Raw genomic sequence first — 21,349 nt, 5'->3', positions numbered from 1 at the left:
ACATGCTCCAATTATCTACCCAATGAGATAAGTCACTAATATCACATGATCACACTATATAAATACTTGGGAGACTGAGGGGAAGATTTATTAAGCCTGGCGAAGTGATAAAGTGGAAGGAGATAAAGTACCAGCCAATCAGCTCCTAACTGTTATGTTACAGAATGGGTTCGAAGAATGACAGACAGGAGCTGACTGGTGTGTTATTCACCAGGCTTAATAAATCTGCCCCTCATTGTGTTATAACTTTTACCTTTTCTTTATTTTTGGCCACAGGGCAGCCATTTTGTTACTGATGATTCAGCCTGTGTGCTTGCTTACTTCAGTGATGTCAGGAGTTGTCAGTGAATATAGTGGTTCAGCCCACACAACGGCTCCCGTTGTGATGGGCTAAACCACTGTGTGATGGCACACTTGGAATATATATTTGTATCTATATGGTAAATGCAATAGTGATGTACTTTGTATAAATGTTCCAGTTTAGCATATGACTTTAATGCAGATCCATGTGCCTGCTGGTGTCTTATGTTACATCTTCATAGAAAGTGCTGTGTATGAAGTTAGATTGCAGCAGTTGCTACTCATTTATTAAGGTTATAGGAGTTTTTTGTTGTTGTTTAAAAGCCAAATGTAATTGCAGTATGTCTCCAAACCTTTAATGCTGGAGCTATTCTCTACAGGAGGTTATTTGTATATACAGTAGTTTCAATGAGCTTGAAAAAGGGTCACCAGTGATCCGATACGTCCCTATTCCTTGCACAATTAACATTTTGGGTTTATTGTTGCTATCCCGAGAGCCGCCCGGTAAGTTTCTTCTCCATTACCAGTTTGGTCTGGCACCAATGCTGAGACTGTTATACTGTAGTTTGTTTCCTAACAGACATCTCACTATGGGGGTCATTCCGAGTTGTTCGCTCACTAGCAGTTTTTAGCAGCCGTGCAAACGCACTGTCGCCGCCCACCGGGGAGTGAATTTTCGCTTTGTAGAAGTGCGAACGCTTGTGCAGCAGAGCGCCTGCAAAAATATTTAGTGCAAAACAAGACCAGCCCTGGACTTACTCTTCGTGCGCGTTGATTCTAACGTTGGAGGGACGGCTTTTGACGTCACACACCCGCTCAGCCACGCCTGCGTTTTCCCTGGCATGCGTGCGTTTTTCCAAACACTCCCTGAAAACGGTCAGTTGCCGCCCAGAAACGCCCTCTTCCTGTCAATCTTCTTGCGGCCGACAGTGCGATTGAAGACGTCGCTAGAACCTGTGCAAAACCACAAAGCTCTTTGTACCCGTACATCGCGTGTGTGCATTGCGGTGCATGCGCAGATTAGCCTTTTTTTACACTGATCGCTACGCAGCGAACAATGGCAGCTAGCGATCAAGTCGGAATGACCCCCTATGTCCACTGTGCCACGTTACACAACAGCCACAGATTTCATGAAATTCCAAGCACTCCATGAAATATTTTCAGGAAGATAAATGGGGATGTGGCAGATGATGTGGCTGCTGGCCGCCCACTTGCAGAAGCTAAGATATGAAAAGCTAATTATATGTTCTCCAGTCTACTAGTACAGTCTCCGGTGCACCGCATGATCTGCCGGTACAAGACCCATCATTTAGTGCAGCTCATACCACTAATTCCTGATCACCCAAGCACATTTCCAGCTACGTTATCAGAAGAGCTCTGGGCAGACGTGTACTAAACAGTAGGAGTTGTAATCCCTGTACGTGTAACAGATGGAACTGAATATAATGCATTGGTAACCACAAAGTCACCTACCCTTGAAATTGGGACTGCAGAGTTATTGTGGGCAGAATAGTATTTAGTCAGCAAGTTCATTGACTGTGGTAATGGCAGTAACCTTTTGTTGTCTTCATACCTAATAAATGTGTTGGTAAGCTTTGTTGGTCTGCGGCTGACTCCAAACTTAGTTTCAATGGACATATATAATGTCCTGGGGGTGGGGAGGGTTGTAAATTGGGCAACTGGTTTTAAGGCGGCTGGGGAGGGTTGTAAACTGGACAACTGGGTTTTTAGGTGTGGGAGAGGGGGGAGGAATCTGCTGTTGTACTGAAACCATCATGCTGGGAGGGGAGGAAAGGGTGGGTTTGAATATAAATTACAGTCTACAGTTTGCATTCAGTGTAATGCAGGGCCGGCTCTAGGCATGTTCGAATAGAGCGGCCGCACAGGGCGCCACCCTTAATGGGCGCCGCGCGCTGGCGCCGCCATATTCGATGCTGGAGCCGGCCCTGTGTGTGCAGCATTGGCCCGTGTGCACTGTGCGCTATGCGCGCTGCGCGGCGCCGGTGTCTGACGTCAGACGCCGGCGCCATAGTGCACACAAGTGGCCACCCGGACCCAGGCTCACTCTGACTCGCCGGCCGCCCGCCCGCCCGCCAGCACTCCCGCCCGCTCGCCAGCACACTCGGACAGGCGGACAGCAGCAGTACTCCTCCCCAGCAGCGCCGCAGGTATTGGGGGGATCCGCACTGTGGGGGCATTTCTGGCTATGGGGGGGGCATTGCATATCTGGCTCTGTGGGGGCATATCTGGTTCTGTGGGGGCATATCTGGCACTGTGGGTGGCATATCTGGCACTGTGGGGGGCATTTCTGGCACTGTGCGGGCATATCTGGCACTGTGGGGGCATATCTGGCTCTGTGGGTGGCATATCTGGCACTGTGGGGGGCATTTCTGGCACTGTGGGGGCATATCTGGCACTGTGGGGGCATATCTGGCACTGTGGGGGCATATCTGGTTCTGTGGGGGCATATCTGGCACTGTGGGTGGCATATCTGGCACTGTGGGTGGCATATCTGGCACTGTGGGGGGCATTTCTGGCACTGTGGGGGCATATCTGGCACTGTGGGTGGCATATCTGGCACTGTGGGGGGCATATCTGGCACTGTGGGGGCATTTCTGGCACTGTGGGGGCATATCTGGCACTGTGGGGGCATATCTGGCACTGTGGGGGTATTTATCTGGCACTGTGGGGGCATTTATCTGGCTCTGTGGGGGCATTTATCTGGCTCTGTGGGGGCATTTATCTGGCTCTGTGGGGGCATATCTGGCTCTGTGGGGGCATTTATGTATCAGGCACTGTGGGGGCATTTATGTATCTGGCACCGTGGGGGCATTTATGTATCTGGCACCGTGGGGGCATTTATGTATCTGGCACCGTGGGGGCATTTATGTATCTGGCACCGTGGGGGCATTTATGTATCTGGCACCGTGGGGGCAATTATGTATCTGGCACCGTGGGGGCATTTATGTATCTGGCACTGTGGGGGCATTTCTTGCACTGTGGGGGCATTTCTTGCACTGTGGGGGCATATCTTGCACTGTGAGGGCATTAATGTATCTGGCACTGTGGGGGCATATCTGCGCTGTGGGGGCATTTATCCATCTGGAACTGTGTGGCCATTTATGTAGCTGGCACTGATGGGGGGCATGTCACGTGTAGCTGCCACTGCTGGGGGGCATGTCATGTGTAGCTGGCACTGCTGGGGGGCATATCATGTAGTGTTCCCGCTAGGCGTCTGTGGCTGGGCAGTGTGTCTCAGTGCTCTACCTGGCGCAATGTGTCTAACGTGCTCTTATAGGAGGTTCTACCTGGTGCAATGTGTATTAGCTGCACTACTGTGTGGTGTAATGTGAATTGCCACTATAATGTGGCTACGCACCTTCCCCACGAAGTAACTCCCCTAAATTTTTGCTGCGCGCCTTCGGCGCGCACTGTCCATGCTTTAGCGTGTGGAAATGGGTACAACAAGCATTACAATATGTACATCATTTTGCCCACCTAACTTAAAAATGTGCCCTCCCTGTGATCAGCAACCTGCCCTAAAAAGTGAACACTATCATGTGTAGCTGGCACTGCTGGGAGTCATGTCACGTGTAGCTGGCACTGCCGGAGGGCATGTCATGTGTAGCTGGCACTGCTGGGGGGCGAGACCACGCCCACTTTTTCAGGAGGCCACACCCACTTTTTCAGGAGCGCGCGCCTTCGGCGCGCGCATGGGGGAGGGGGGGGGGCACTTTTAAATTTCCTCGCTCAGGGTGCTAGTAGGCCTGGAGCCGGCCCTGGTGTAATGTGTAATAGTGTCTGCTGCCAGTTCTGAACAGGAGCCTGTGGGAAGGGATTCTAAATGCATTAACCTGAGGAATGTGACAGTTTCTCCTAGGTCATTAAAGGCATGTACTGTACACAGAGACCTTGCATCATATGAATCCAGCGTCCTCTCCATGTTATACACCACATGCAGCTGTCTCCTTCCATCATTTACCCCTGACATACTGTAGTTACATAGGCTTGCATTATATGTACCTAGCACCCTCACCATGTCCTACACCAGATGCATGTCTGGCTCCTGTCTCATAGAAACTTAGAAACATAGAATTTGACGGCAGATAAGAACCACTTGGCCCATCTAGTCTGCCCCTTTTTTATTTTATCCTTTAGGCAATCTCAACCCTTTTTCTCTATCGTCCTAAGTGGATGCTGGGGTTCCTGAAAGGACCATGGGGAATAGCGGCTCCGCAGGAGACAGGGCACAAAAAAGTAAAGCTTTTACCAGATCAGGTGGTGTGCACTGGCTCCTCCCCCTATGACCCTCCTCCAGACTCCAGTTAGATTTTGTGCCCGAACGAGAAGGGTGCAATCTAGGTGGCTCTCCTAAAGAGCTGCTTAGAGAAAGTTTAGCTTAGGTTTTTTACTTTACAGTGAGTCCTGCTGGCAACAGGATCACTGCAACGAGGGACTTAGGGGAGAAGTAGTGAACTCACCTGCGTGCAGAGTGGATTTGCTGCTTGGCTACTGGACACTAGCTCCAGAGGGACGATCACAGGTACAGCCTGGATGGTCACCGGAGCCGCGCCGCCGGCCCCCTTGCAGACGCTGAAGAGAGAAGAGGTCCAAAATCGGCGGCTGAAGACTCCTGAGTCTTCATAAAGGTAGCGCACAGCACTGCAGCTGTGCGCCATTTTCCTCTCAGCACACTTCACACAACAGTCACTGAGGGTGCAGAGCGCTGGGGGGGGCGCTCTGAGAGGCAAATAAAAACCTTATTAGAGGCAAAAAATACCTCACATATAGCCCACAGAGGCTATATGGAGATATTTAACCCCTGCCTAACTTCAAAAATAGCGGGAGACGAGCCCGCCGAAAAAGGGGCGGGGCCTATCTCCTCAGCACACAGCGCCATTTTCTCTCACAGAAAAGCTGGAGAGAAGGCTCCCAGGCTCTCCCCTGCACTGCACTACAGAAACAGGGTTAAAACAGAGAGGGGGGGCACTGATTTTGGCGATATTGTATATATATAAAAGATGCTATAAGGGAGAAACACTTATATAAGGTTGTCCCTATAAAATTATAGCGTTTTTGGTGTGTGCTGGCAGACTCTCCCTCTGTCTCCCCAAAGGGCTAGTGGGTCCTGTCCTCTGTCAGAGCATTCCCGGTGTGTGTGCTGTGTGTCGGTACGTGTGTGTCGACATGTATGAGGACGATGTTGGTGAGGAGGCGGAGAAATTGCCTGTAATGGTGATGTCACTCTCTAGGGAGTCGACACCGGAATGGATGGCTTATTTAGAGAATTACGTGAGAATGTCAACACGCTGCAAGGTCGGTTGACGACATGAGACGGCCGACAATCTATTAGGACCGGTCCAGGCGTCTCAGAAACACCGTCAAGGGTTTTTAAAAAACGCCCATTTACCTCAGTCGGTCGACACAGACACAGACACGGACACTGAATACAGTGTCGACGGTGAATAAACAAACGTATTTCTCATTAGGGCCACACGTTAAGGGCAATGAAGGAGGTGTTACGTGTTTCTGATACTACAAGTACCACAAGAAAGGGTATTATGTGGGAGTGAAAAAACTACCTGTAGTTTTTCCTGAATCAGATAAAATAAAATGAAGTGTGTGATGATGCGTAGGGTTACCCCGATAGCAAATATTGGCGTTATACCCTTTCCCGCCAGAAATTAGGGTACGTTGGGAAACACCCCTTAGGGTGATAAGGCGCTCACACGCTTATCAAGTGGCGTTACCGTCTCCAGATACGGCCGCCCTCAAGGAGCCAGCTGATAGGAAGCTGGAAAAATATCCTAAAAAGTATATACACACATACGGTGGTTATACTGCGACCAGCGATCGCCATCAGCCTGGAGATGCAGTGCTGGGTTGGCTTGGTCAGATTCCCTGACTGAAAATATTTTATTCATGTAGAGCATTTAATAGGATGCATTCTATATATATGTATGTGAGATGCACAGAGGGATATTTGCTCTCTGGCATCAAGATAAGTGCGTTGTCCATATCTCCCAGAAGATGTCAGGGACACGACAGTGGTCAGGTGATACAGATCCCATACGGCAGATGGAAGTATTGCTGTATAAAGGGAAGGAGTTATTTGGGGGTCGGTCCATCGGACCTGGGGACCACAGCAACAGCTGGGAAATCCAACCTTTTTTACCCCAAGTTACATCTCAGCTAAAAAAGACACCGTCTTTTCAGCCTCAATCTTTCCTTTCCCATGAGGGCATGCAGGCAAAAGGCCAGTCATATCTGCCCAGACATAGAGGTAAGGGAAGTAGACTGCAGCAGGCAGCCCCTTCCCAGGAAAAGAAGCCCTCCACCGCGTCTGCCAAGTCCTCAGCATGACGCTGGGGCCGTGCAAGCGGACTCAAGGTGGGGGGGTAGTCTCAAGAGTCTCAGGGCGCAGTGGGATCACTCGCAAGTTGACCCCTAGATCGTACGAGTATTATCCCAGGGGTAAAGATTGGAGAGTCGAGACATCTTCTCCTCGCAGGTTCCTGAAGTCTGCTTTACCAACGGCTCCCTCCGACAGGGAGGCAGCATTGGAAACAATTCACAAGCTGTATATCCAGCAGGTGATAATCAAAGTACCCCTCCTACGACAAGGAAAAGGGTATTATTTTTCCACACTATATTGTGGTACTGAAGCCAGACGGCTTGGTGACACATAGTCTAAATCTAAAATGTTTTGAACACTTACATAAAAGGTTCAAATCGAGATAAAGTCACTCAGAGCAGTGATAGCGAACCGGAAAAAAGGGGACTATATGGTGTCCCTGGACATCAAGGATTACCTCCATGTCCAAATTTTGTCCTTCTCATCAAGGGTACCTCTGGTTCGTGGTACAGAACTGTCAATATCAGTTTCAGACGATGCCGTTTGAATTATCCACGGCACCCCGGGCCTTTTTACCAAGGTAATGGCCGAAAAGATGTTTCTTCAAAGAAAAAAGGCATCTAAATTATCCCTTACTTGCACGACCTAAAAAGGGCAAGTTCCAGAGAACAGTTGGAGGTCGGAAGAGCACTATCTAAAGTAGTTCTTCGACGGCACGACTGGATTCTAAATATTCCAAGAATCGCAGCTGTTTTCCGACGATACGTCTGCTGTTCCTAGGGATGATTCTGGACACGGTTCAGAAAAAGGTTTTTCTTCCCGAGGAAAAAGCCAAGGAGTTATCCGACCTGTCAGGAACCTCCTAAAACCAGGAAAGGTGTCTGTACATCAATGCACAAGAGTCCTGGGAAAAATGGTGGCTTTTTACGAAGCAATTCCATTCGGCAGATTCCATGCAAGAATTTTCCAAAGGGATCTGTTGGACAAATGGTCAGGGTCGCATCCTCAGATGCACCTGCGAATAACCCTGTCGCCAAGGACAAGGGTATATCTTCTGTGGTGGTTGCAAAAGGCTCATCTATTGGAGGGCCGCAGATTCGGCATACAGGATTTGATCCTGGTGACCACGGACGCCAGCCTGAGAGGTTGGGGAGCAGTCACACAAGGAAGAAACTTCCAGGGGGTATGGACGAACCTGGAAAAGTCTCTTCACATAAACATTCTGGTACTAAGAGCAATCTAAAATGCTCTAAGCCAGGCGGAACCACTCCTGCAAGGAAAACCGGTGTTGATTCAGTCGGACAACATCACGGCGGTCGCCCATGTAAACAGACAGGGCGGCACAAGAAGCAGGAGTGCAATGGCAGAAGCTGCCAAGATTCTTCGCTGGGCGGAGAATCACGTAATAGCACTGTCAGCAGTGTTCTTCCCGGGCGTGTACAACTGGGAAGCAGATTTCCTCAGCAGACACGATATTCACCCGGGAGAGGGGGGTCTTCATCCAGAAGTCTTCCACATGCTAATAAACTGTTGGGAAAGACCAATGGTAGACATGATGGCGTCTCGCCTCAACAAGAAACTGGACAAGTATTGCGCCAGGTCAAGAGATCCACAGGCAATAGCTGTGGACGCACTGGTAACACCTTGGGTGTACAAATCAGTATATGTGTTTCCTCCTCTGCCTCTCATACCAAAGGTATTGAAGATTATACGGTGAGGAGGAGTAAGAACAATACTAGTGGCTCCGGATTGGCCAAGAAGGACTTGGTACCCGGAACTTCAAGAGTTGGTCACGGACGACCCGTGCCCTCTACTTCTGAGAAGGGACCTGCTACAACAGGGTCCCTGTCTCTTTCAAGACTTACCGCGGCTGCGTTTGACGGCATGGCGGTTGAACGCCAGATCCTAAAAGGGAAAGGCATTCCAGAAGAAGTCATTCCTACCTTGATTAAGGCAAGGAAGGAAGTCACCGCGAAACATTATCACCGCATTTGGCGAAAATATGTCGCGTGGTGCGAGGATCGGAGTGTTCCGACGGAGGAATTTCAACTGGGTCGTTTCCTACATTTCCTACAATCAGGATTGTCTATGGGTCTCAAATTGAGATCTATTAAGGTTCAAATTTCGGCCCTGTCAATATTCTTCCAAAAAGAATTGGCCTCAGTTCCTGAGGTACAGACTTTTGTTAAAGGAGTACTGCATATACAGCCTCCTGTGGTGCCTCCGGTGGCACCGTGGGATCTAAATGTAGTTTTAGATTTCCTCAAATCCCATTGGTTTGAACCATTGAAAAAGGTGGATTTTAAATATCTCACATGGAAAGTGACTATGTTACTGGCCCTGGCTTCCGCCAGGAGAGTATCTGAATTGGCGGCTTTATCTTATAAAAGCCCTTATCTAATCTTCCATTCGGATAGGGCAGAACTGAGGACTCGTCCGCATTTTCTCCCTAAGGTGGTATCAGCGTTTCACCTGAACCAACCTATTGTGGTGCCTGCGGCCACTGGCGACTTGGAGGACTCCAAGTTGTTGGACGTTGTCAGAGCCTTAAAAATATACATTTCAAGGACGGCTGAAGTCAGAAAATCTGACTCGCTGTTGATACTATATGCACCCAACAAGTTGGGTGCCCCTGCTTCTAAGCAGACGATTGCTCGTTGGATTTGTAACACAATTCAACTTGCTCATTCTGTGGCAGGCCTGCCACAGCCTAAATCTGTTAAGGCCCATTCCACAAGGAAGGTGGGCTCATCTTGGGCGGCTGCCCGAGGGGTCTCGGCATTACAATTCTGCCGAGCAGCTACGTGGTCGGGGGAAAACACGTTTGTAAAATTCTACAAATTTGATACCCTGGCAAAAGAGGACTTGGAATTCTCTCATTCGGTGCTGCAGAGTCATCCGCACTCTCCCGCCCGTTTGGGAGCTTTGGTATAATCCCCATGGTCCTTTCAGGAACCCCAGCATCCACTTAGGACGATAGAGAAAATAAGAATTTACTTACCGATAATTCTATTTCTCGGAGTCCGTAGTGGATGCTGGGCGCCCATCCCAAGTGCGGATTATCTGCAATACTGTTCATAGTTATTGTTAACAAATTCGGGTTATATTGTTAAGGAGCCATCTTTAAGAGGCTCTTTCTGTTATCATACTGTTAACTGGGTTTAGATCACAAGTTGTACGGTGTGATTGGTGTGGCTGGTATGAGTCTTACCCGGGATTCAAATTGCCTCCCTTATTGTGTACGCTCGTCCGGGCACAGTACCTAACTGGAGTCTGGAGGAGGGTCATAGGGGGAGGAGCCAGTGCACACCACCTGATCTGGTAAAAGCTTTACTTTTTTGTGCCCTGTCTCCTGCGGAGCCGCTATTCCCCATGGTCCTTTCAGGAACCCCAGCATCCACTACGGACTCCGAGAAATAGAATTATCGGTAAGTAAATTCTTATTTTTAACCTTAATTCTTTGTAAGGATATTCATATGCCTGTCCCAAGCATGTTTAAATTGCCCTACAGTCTTAGCCTCTACCACCTCTGATGGTATGATGGTCTCCTTCCATCATTTACCCCTGACATAATACATAGGCCTGCATCATCTGTACCCAGCACCCTCGCCATGTCCTACACCAGATGCATGTCTGGCTCTTCCATCATTTACCCCTGACATATTACATAGGCTTGCATCATCTGTACCCAGGACTATATACCAGATATACTGGTTTCTCTACTTCATTTACTCCTTTACATACACAGCAGGAGTCCGGTCAGGGATTGCGGTGGTCACCATGCTGATGCCGGGATCCCGAGCACTCAAAATGCCGGCAAACAGAATGCCGACCCACAGGCATTATTCCCACTCTTGGTTGTCCACGACACCCATAGAGTGGGAATAGAACCTGTGGCGAGCCATCGAGCCCGCTATGTGGTGAACGCAGCGAGCCTGCAAGGGGCTTTGTTGCGCTCATCCCCCACCGTCATTCTGCTTTCCCGGAATCCCGGGGTGGGTATGGTGACTGCCGGGATCCCCAGCGCCAGTCTCCCAGCCGCAACTCATACAGCACACTCTGTACACAACCACCAGATACAAGTGGTGTCACATTCCTCTAGTTGTATTCCCCTTTGTTCAAGGGCGTAGCTACCATAGGTGTCGGCAGTGCAGCTGCTATGGGGCCCAGAGCTGAGAGGGCCCACCTTCCCTGTAACAGTTACATGTGTTATATACATTTTTCGCCATTGGGTGGTACGTAGGGGTCCATTCAAACTTTTTCCGTGGGGCCTGCAATATATCTAGGTATGCCCCTGGACTTGCTCATTGTAGTGTGGTATAAAATGAACTGGAGGGCATTTTTTTTATATTATATAATATGAACCGGGGCACTGTAATGAGGCACAATATGAACGGGGAGCACTAAATATCATAATGTGAATTGGGGGTACTGTGCAGCATAATGTGTTCTGGCAGCTCTGAAATGTGACGTAGGGTGAAGTTAAGCACTAATACTATTCATAAAAGAAACTAGGGCACTACTATGGGGCATAACATTAAATAAGGCTTTACTATGGTTCAGAAAATGAACCAGGGTACTATTATAGGGAATAAAATTAACAACTGCTGCAGAGTAGTCTTCTCTAGATGCATTGGGACGGGGGGCCCCTTCAAAATGTTGCTATGGGGCCCATGAAGTTCTGGCTACGCCCCTGCCTTTGTTATATTGGCTTGCTGCAGAGCCCTCAACCTATAGGCCAGATCGATATCTATCATTATGAAGCAAGGCTCCCTAGGGTGACTGGCCTTGTCCCCCAAAGTAATGCAAAAAGGAATCAGGTAGCACTCATTGGATTTAGTGAAAAAGGTAGAAAAGTTATATTAGTATTATAAAGTGCTGTTTATTCGACTGGTCGGAAAAAAAAACGGCACTAATTCGACACGGTATTCAATTGTGGGCATTTTCGCCCATTTTTTAATCCATTTTTTGGCCATGGCGTTTCACTTTTTTTTGTCAAATCGGCATGGGTGAAAATTGTGCTACAAACGGGTGAAAACGTCCGCAAATTCGCCAAAACACGTGTATCAGTGGCATATTCGCAGATACACGTGGTTTTCGCCAGTGCTGGATTTTTTGACCAGTCGAAAAAACAGCACGGGCATTAAATTGGTTGATTGTAATTTTGACCTAAAAACGGGTGAAAAGTTCAGTTTTTTCTAGTGGTTGAAAAAACGGCACTAATTGAATACCTCCAATAGTATGACAAACATTTCAACGCCCTGGTGCTATGCCGAAACATAGACTATATATAGATATATTGTTGCTGTCCTCATAAAAACAACTGCAAAGCCACTATTTTAGAAGATGTCACTTGTATCTGTCCTGTACTTGTGACATGTAAAGTGTACATACCAACTCAGTAGCGGTTCGTACACACTGGGCGACATTCCCCTAATGAGCATCTAGCGTTATATCGATTGGTGCCATTTTAGTCCTGCCCCAAGCCATGGACCTGCGATTCGTGGCATTTTACCGTGACGGTGGCTGGAGCTAATGACATGAATACACCAGTCCTGCCGCTGGAGTGATCGCCTGCATCTCCTATCCGGGCTTCTCCCACAGCGAAGAAAGATAACGTCAGCAAGAGTGTCCTGGGTGCTCTAATTTGCTTCCGCAGCCTGCAGACACTAGTAGGTTAAGGTGGGTACACACTGATAGATATATCTGCAGATCAATTGATCTGCAGATATATCTATGGACGGATCAGGCAGTGTGCTGTGCATACACACTGCCCGATTCGTCAGGGACTGACGTCATGAACTGGGCGGGCTTGTACACACGCCTGCCCAGTTCAGCTGTCAATTACCGCCGCAGCATGTGTATGCCGTACACACACAGCGACGCGCCAATATATTGTTAGATCTATTGGACGTCGGCTGTGCTGCGGGGCCAACGCGATATGTCTGTGAACGACGGAGTTCACAGACATCGCCCGTACACACTGGCCGACGGACCCGCGATATATCGGCCTTTCAATAGAACGGTCGATACTGTATATCGGCCAGTGTGTACCCACCTTTATTGTTAGCTAATGTGGGATACTAGAAATCAGACTAAGCTCCACTGAGGTAGAGACTGATACTAATAATGAAATCACTTTTTGCAGAACCCAGCATAGTCTAGACTGGTTAATGACGGTATCCGGGTGAATGGTTGACAGTAGGGAGGTCAATCCTGGGCCGTTTTTTCAATCCTGGGATTCGGGATTGAAAAACGGTCAATCCCGGGATTCCCGGGATTGCAGTAGGGACCAGTGAAGGTTGTAGGGAGCAGCGCTGGAGGGAGGGTGTAGGTAGTGGTGCGGGAGGTAGGGAGGGTGTAGGTAGCGGTGCGGGAGGTGGGGAGGGTGTAGGTAGCGGTGCGGGAGGTAGGGAGGGGGTAGGTAGCAGTGCGGGAGGGTGGGTGTAGGTAGTGGTGCGGGAGGGAGGATGTAGGTAGCGGTGTGGAAGGGTTGGTAGCGGCGCGAGAGGGAGGGTGGGTGTAAGTAATGACACTTACTATTAGGCGGGCGGCAGCCATGGACTCACTGAACGCGGGAGCATTTCAAATGAAGCGCCGGCCGCCAGCCAACCAGAGCTGGCGGACCGGCAGCCAATCAGAGAAGCGGTCGCAGCAGTGGCTCCTGATTGGCTGCCGCTGCTGCGGCAGCTTCCCTGATTGGCTGCTGAGCCGCCAGCTCTGATTGGCTGGCGGCCGGCGCTACATTTGAAGTGCTGCCGCGTTCAGCTCTCAGCTTGTCCATGCCTAATAGTAAGTGTCATTACTTACACCCACCCTCCCGCACATGCGCACTGTAATCCCTTGAATCCCGGGATTGGAAGCTCCAATCCCGGGATTCAAATCCTGGCATTTTTGGGCCCAAATCCCGGGATCCCGCCGATCCCGGGATTGGCCTCCCTAGTTGACAGTAACCATGATGGCATTCACAAGGTCACCCCCACAATGTCTCCACCAGAACAGCGACATGGTTCAAACTGTTGATATGTACATAGTGTCTGAAATGTTGCCATGTGAAATGTGAACATTCTGTGGATGCAAGCGGTTAGGCACCGCCAAGAAGGTTAGGGGGAGGGGGGGATACCTAGGGTTAGGCTGCAGGAGGGGGCGGGTGTTAGGGGTATGGGGGAAGAAATACTTCCAGGTACGCCGATCCTCAGATGACTAAGTTGTAACTGATCCACACGTGACCACCGGGACCTGTAAGAAGATGCTGGAGCTGCCGATTGGAGAAGGTAAGAGAACATTAGACCACCAGGAATTGTTTCTTTACAGTTCATCAAGCCGACATATCATGCAAGTAGGCATGATAAATAAAATTATTACTACATGATGAATGTTGACTTGCTCACTGTTGACATGTGAATATGCTGACATGCTGTATGTCAACAGTCTGACCCTGTCAACATTTTCATGCCGACCTGATGACTGCAGACCATTCATACCACACCCGTTAATAATATAGTTTTAGGCTCATTCCTGTATCATTGCATCCGCCTGTAGTCCTTATCACACTCAGACATTCCTGGGAGTGGGGGGAAGGTGACATGTTACTGTTAAAGGTATTTCCAGAGTTCCATGGGGTGGATTGGTTGGTGTGAGATGAGCTTGTCACCACCATCGCATTCCCTGCCTTCCAGCAACAGGACTCCCTGTCCTAGTCCTGTCATTATTCCTCAGGCAGCCTGTGACAATGGTTCTTATATATTGACACAGCTGTGCTGGAAGGCGGAGTGCCTCTGGCTTTAGCACTAGGTATGTTAATGCATGTATGTTGTACTAACAGTGAAAGACCGCAGCAACCTCTTGCAAAGCCACTCTGCTCCTGTTTTGACCAAGCACTAGAGACGTACACATTTTGTTTATACAGCATCTCACAATTAGCCTCAGTCCCTATTGTATACAAGCTGTATACATGAGATCTGTCAGCGACTGCATTGTTCCGTAGCAGTCAGCCAGTTGCTTGGAGCTGTGCACATGAATGCTGCTCCTGCCATTAGACAAGTCTGAGCCGACTAGACTAATAACCAGTGATCCCTATTCTACACTATTGTCCCATGCTGTTAACTGAATGGACAGAAGTTGGATAAACCCATAGAGAGTGTGGACACCAGGATAGTCTATCCAGAAGTTATACAGTAGGGTAGTTGGATCTTCCCATGTGTAATCTCCAACTATTGCAGTCTCACAGATAATGTGATAACAAGGTATGATGATTTAAAGGTATATTTCACAAATAAAGACATAGGTGTATATTTTCTAAAGGGCCATTTTTATAGATGAAAAGATGAAAATCTATCTCAATCGATGTTGGGTTTCCAGGGCTAAAACACTCATTTACTGACATGATTTTTTTATACAGGTTGAGTATCCCATATCCAAATATTCCGAAATACGGACTTTTTTGAGGGAGAGTGAGAAAGTGAAACCTTTGTTTTTTGATGGCTCAATATACACAAACTTTGTTTAATACACAAAGTTATTAATAATACTGTATTAAATGACCTTCAGGCTGTGTATATAAGGTGTATATGAAACATAAATGAATTGTGTGAATGTACACACACTTTGTTTAATGCACAAAGTTATAAAAATATTGGCTAAAATTACCTCCAGGCTGTGTGTATAAGGTGTATATGTAACATAAATGCATTCTGTGCTTAGATTTAGGTCCCATCACCATGATATCTCATTATGGTATCTAATTATTCCAAAATACGGAAAAATCCGATATCCAAAATACCTCTGGTCCCAAGCATTTTGGATAAGGGATACTCAACCTGTATTACAAAATACGGACTTTTTTGAGTGAGAGTGAGATAGTGAAACCTTTGTTTTCTTATTGTTTTCTTATGGCTCAGTGTACACAAACTTTGTTTAATACACAAAGTGATTCAAAATATTGTATTAAATTACCTTCAGGCTGTGTATATAAGGCGTATATGAAACATAAATGAATTGTGTGTATGTACACACACTTTGTTTAATGCACAGTTATTAAAAATATTGGCTAAAATTACCTTCAGGCCGTGTGTATAAGGTGTATATGAAACATAAATACATTCTGTGCTTAGACTTGGATCCCATCACCATGATATCTCATTATGATATGCAATTATTCCAAAATACGGAAAAATCCCATATCCAAAATACTTCTGGTCCCAAGCATTTTGGATAAGGGATCCTCAACCTGTATTCATTTTTAAATGTATGTTAGTCCTGGAAACCGAACATCAATTGAGATTGATTTTCATTGATTGAAAATCGACCTTTAGTAAATATACGCCTTACTTTGGCCATATATCTTATTTATTTATTTATTTATTTATTTATTTATTTATTTATGTTTATCTCCGCTTGTTGTGACAATACAAAATTTATTATCCTGATCACTATGGCAGCAGACCGAATTCTGGGGTTTAACTGTTATACAAATTACACAGGTCTGCGAAATTTAAGGTATTGAGAGCTTTTTTAATAATACTTTTATATTCTTAAAAATAAGTTTTATATTCTTAAAAAGAAATTAAAGAAGTTTAATTGTTCTTAACATATTTATTGTGAAATACGAAGAAGTGTAGATGATTTCACTGTGTTTTTTTCTTAATTCCATAATAAAATAACAATCAAATCAAACAATAAAAGAAAAAAGACATAAATATTGAAAAAATTGTTACTATCTTGGTTTTTTTTTTGCTTCAAACTTTGTTTTGTCGCTTTTCGCTTACAAGTTTTTTCTCTGTCGTCTCTGTGTATCCTCCAGCTGTAGTCAGCCATCATGCGGACATCCCAATGACCCTGGTATCTTCTTTCTACATCTTTAACGTCTTTGTGGAACCGTACACTGTAGTCTCCAGTGGCGTGCGGTGAGGTCAGTGGCTGGGGAGGCACAAGCAGCTAACGTCCCCCCCCCCATAGAGGAAAAAAAATGCGTAGCCCCCCCCCCCCCCCCTTTATTCGTAAAACCAGGCAGAACCAGCCAGGGGGGGGGGGGGGGGTAATGCCATAGCAGGGGAGACACTCGGTATGGGGTCCCCCTGCCATAGCATTAATCTACCCCCCCCCCCCCAAACTAGTCAGCCCAGTGCTGGAATTCCTCGGAAGTGGGGATCCCAAAAAATAAACATGGGGTCCCCCTCCCGAGCAATAACCAGTACTGGGCTGATAGCACCCTGGTGGCGGTGGGTGCGGGGTTCATTGTTAAAATTGTTCTTTACAGGTGGCCTACAGATCCCAGCAAGCCTGCCAGAGCATGCTGGCACTTGAAGAACCACAAGTGCCAGCATGCCCGGACATAAATGGCCCGCTGGCACCTGTGGTCCACTTGTAAAGAAAATATTAAAATAAAAACACCACACAGTCTTAAAAATAAGTTTTATTGCACAGGGTCTTCACCTGGGGGCGGCGGCCTTTAAGCTCTTTTGCATGGCCGCCGCTTCCCCAGGGCTTCAGGCATCTTCACCTGGGGGGGGCGCCACCTCCCCAGGGCTTCCAGCGTCTTCCTCCGACGTCTTCACCTGGGAGGCGGCGGCCTTAAAGCTCTTTTGCATGGCCGCCGCCTTCCCCTGGGCTTCCAGCGTCTTCACCTGGTGGGCGGCGGCTGCTAAACTCTTTTGCATAGCCGCCGCCCATCCAGGACTAACGGCGTCTTCAACCTTCAGGAGCTCTTCTCCGCTCCTCCTCCGCCGTCGGACTGACAGCCGCTCCCTCGCGCTGACTTATATAAGTCAGCCAGAGGGGGCGGAGCGATGACGCAGCGAGCCGTGATTGGCTCGCGGCGGCCATCTTCAATTTCAAAAATGACGCTGAGGCGCCATTTTTTAAATGGGTTACCACTCCGCTGCTCAAACTCTGCACCGCCGCCCGCACCCACGCCGCCCGCACCGCCGCACCCATGCCGCCCGCACCGCCGCACCCACATCGCCCGCACCCACGCCGCCAGCACCTCCGCCGCGCCCACAACAGTGATTGACATCGGATCCAGTGACGGATCCCGTGACGGATCCACTGGCCAATCACTGTGGCCTCACTGACAGGGGCGTGCTTTCATGGATTGAAAGCACGTCCCTGTGTGAAAGCGGCACCACTAATGGTGCCGCTTTCCCATGATTTTTCAATGGGCTTTTAATGCCCATTGCTAGGCCCCGCCCGCGCCCGCCCCCCGCTCCCCATACCTTTCCCTATCTGACAGGGAGGCACCACGATCGGTGCCTCCCAAACACTTTTACACAGGACTTGGATGATTAGGATAATATAAAGCAAATACTTATGACACAGAATATGTGTCATAAGTATCTTCTTTATATTATTTTAATCAGTAATGACAGGGGAAGCACTGCCTCCCCTGACTGCACGTCCCTGGTAGTCTCCGAGATTATTCGGGAAATGCTCAATATGGGAATTAAAAAAAAAAGGAACCTTTAAACTCATATTGCAGCCAAGGTTTCTGTAACTATTAAGCGTTTCCCAGACAATTTCTTTGTAGTTTGGATCCTTGCCATTGTGTATATGTGGTGGTGTGTGTGTGTACTGTAAGTGTGTGTATATGTGGTGTGTGTGTGTGTACTGTCTATGTTTGTAGTGTGTACTGTGTGTGTATATGTGTTGGTAGGCAGGGGTTAAAATGAGCCGGCACAGGACAAAACTGTGTTGCATCTGTTGTATTTGGTTACACATTCGCCAGCTCACCTTGTAGTAGTTGTTGTTGTTGTGTGTGTGTGTGTGTGTGTGTGTGTGTGTGTGTGTGTGTGTGTGTGTGTGTGTGTGTGTGTGATGTTCCTTTAGACAATATGGGGTTTAGTCTCTTTATAAATTTCAGCTCCAGGCCCATGTGGACCTTAATCTGGCACTGGGCGGGGGGAAGTTTCATGATGAGAACTGAATTGGTACGTTCTATATAGTGATGCAAGTAGAAAAAATGTCTTACAGGTACTGTGCCAGATATACATTGCCCCACAGTGCCAAATACACAAATGCCCCCAGAGTGACAGATATACATTGCATCACAGTGCCAGATACAAATGCCCCCACTGTGTCAGATAAACATTGCCCCCCAGTGCCAGATACACAAATGCCCCCCCAGTGCCAGATACAGAAATGCCCCAAGTGCCAGATACACATGTCCCCCCAGTGCCAGATATGCCCCCAGTGCCAGGTACACATGTCCCCCCAGTGCCAGATATGCCCCCAGTGCCAGGTACACATGTCCCCCCAGTGCCAGATATGCCCCCAGTGCCAGGTACACATGTCCCCCCAGTGCCAGATATGCCCCCAGTGCCAGATACAGATATGCCCCACAGTGCCAGATATGCCCTCAGTGCCAGATACAGAGATGTCCACAGTGCCAGATATGCCCCCAGTGCCAGATACAGAAATGCCCCCAGTGCCAGATACACATGTCCCCGCAGTGCCAGATATGCCCCCAGTGTCAGGTACACATGCCCTCACAGTGCCCCCCCCCCCTTCCCCTGCTGCGCAGCATGCGCCTATTCTGTCCCTCAGTCTCCGGCGGCGGTGCGGGTGTCTACCTTCAATTAGGCGCCGATCCGTGAGCCAATCAAAGCTCGCTGTCCGGCAACCAATCAGGAGACTTGGCTGCCGGTCCGCGAGCTCTGATTGGCTCACAGGCCGGCGCCAAATTGAAGGTAGACACTGAGGGGCAGGAGAGGCGCACGCTGCGCTCTCCTCTCCTCACAGCAGCAGCGCGGTGAGCAGCAACGGAGGGAGGGAGGGAGCGGTGGGCGGGAGGCGATCGAGCCACATGCGGATGTTGAAAGAGCCGCGGGTTGGCCACCGCTGGTCTAGTTAATGAGTGCAATGAGCGGCAGCAGTGGGTACGGTGTAATCACGGCTAAATTCTTAAGGGTACGCTGTACCCGCCCACTTGCACCACTGGTTCTATACTACTGACAATTAAATTAAGACAATGGGGGTAATTGAGATCTGATCGCTGCTGTGCGTTTTCGAATAGCGGGCGATCAGATCCTAACTGCGTATAAGTATGCACCGCAATGCACACGCGCGTCAGATAACAGCAACATGCATCGCCACCCAGCAACGGGATGGTGCGAAAAAGCCGATCGCAGAGGCGTCCGCAAGGTGATTGACAGTAAGAGACCGTTTGTGGGTGGCAGCTGAGTGTTTATTGGGAGTGTTCGGGAAAACGCAGGCGTGCCCAAACGTTCTCAGGGAGGGTGCCTGACATCAGCTCCGGGCCCGATCAGCCTGATTCTGGAGGAGTAAGTCCTGGGCTGCGCAGAGACTGCACACACACAGAATTTTTGCAGCTCAGCTACACATGCGATCGTACACTTGCACAGCGAATTTACACTCCCACTGTAGGCGGCGACTATCTGATCGCAGGACAGCAAAAAACGCAGCCCATCAATCAGATCTGAATTAGGCCCAATGTTTTATAATAAATGTAGGCAGAATACATTTATTACTTTAATGAATATGAAAAAAATTACATTCATAAATACACATTTTGCAGAAAAACGTGATGTAATATGCAAAATCGGGAGTCATTTTTGTGTTCAGAAGTCAAAACTATCACATAAATTTGTTTAAAAAGCTTTTTCATTGCAGACCTGTGTTATTGAGCATGATCGGACATTTCTGCATTTCTATTAAATGGCTCTGACGCGATGTGCTGTACAGTGTACCGGAACGGCACATTGCTACTTATTCCTCACATCCAATAGCGGTGTGCAGGAAAGTAGTAATGTTGAGCCTACTGTAAATGGGAGATATCTGCACGGCCAAACATTTCTGGGTCTTCAGTGGCACATCAACGCCAACTGAATCAGCTCTTTGATATTTACTACAGGTGGCATACTTTTTTTACTTTTTTTATTTTACATTGTTCTATACACTTTCCAATAATAATGTTGGATATATAGACTGAGGGGATACGTACTAAGGGGGTAATTCTGAGTTGATCGCAGCAGGAACTTTGTTAGCAGTTGGGCAAAACCACATGCACTGCAGGGGAGGCAGATATAACATGTGCAGAGAGAGTTAGATTTGGGTGGGGTGAGTTCAATCTGCAATCTAAATTGCAATGTAAAAATAAAGCAGCCAGTATTTACCCTGCACAGAAACAAAATAACCCACCCAAATCTAACTCTCTGCACATGTTATATCTGCCCCCCCTGCAGTGCACATGGTTTTGCCCAACTGCTAAAAAATTTCCTGCTGCAATCAACTTGGAATTACCCCCTAAGTGCCGGCGGACAGGATCCTGGCTGTCATGATCCTGTCTACCAGAATGACTGCAGCGGGGCGAGTGCCAGAAAACGGTATTTCGGCGGTGGCATTTCACCCCCTGTCGGGATTCCGGTGTTGGTATTGTGACCACCGGGATCCCGAATGGTAGTATTGTAATTGCCTCCCAGACTGAGACCTGGATTCTGCCACCACTGAGAAAGACCTCATCAGGCTACAGTCCTCATGTGTTACTTCTTCCACCGTGCAGTGAGGACCTGATAAGGCTTGTGCTGAGTATTGGTGTGTAAGCAGATGCAAACACCAGGCTGTGGGAGAGCTGACTGTTATGGGTACTTAAAGTTAGGTTGCACAATTAGCTCTGAAGCAGTGTAGGTTTAAAGTTAGTAAGGTTTCTGATGTATTTGTCCTAAGGGCATTACATGAAGC

Source organism: Pseudophryne corroboree, chromosome 6 (assembly GCF_028390025.1).
Source record: "Pseudophryne corroboree isolate aPseCor3 chromosome 6, aPseCor3.hap2, whole genome shotgun sequence".
NCBI classification, from domain to species: domain Eukaryota; kingdom Metazoa; phylum Chordata; class Amphibia; order Anura; family Myobatrachidae; genus Pseudophryne; species Pseudophryne corroboree.
The sequence above is the reverse complement of the archived record's forward strand: the minus strand, read 5'-3'. Positions refer to the sequence as shown.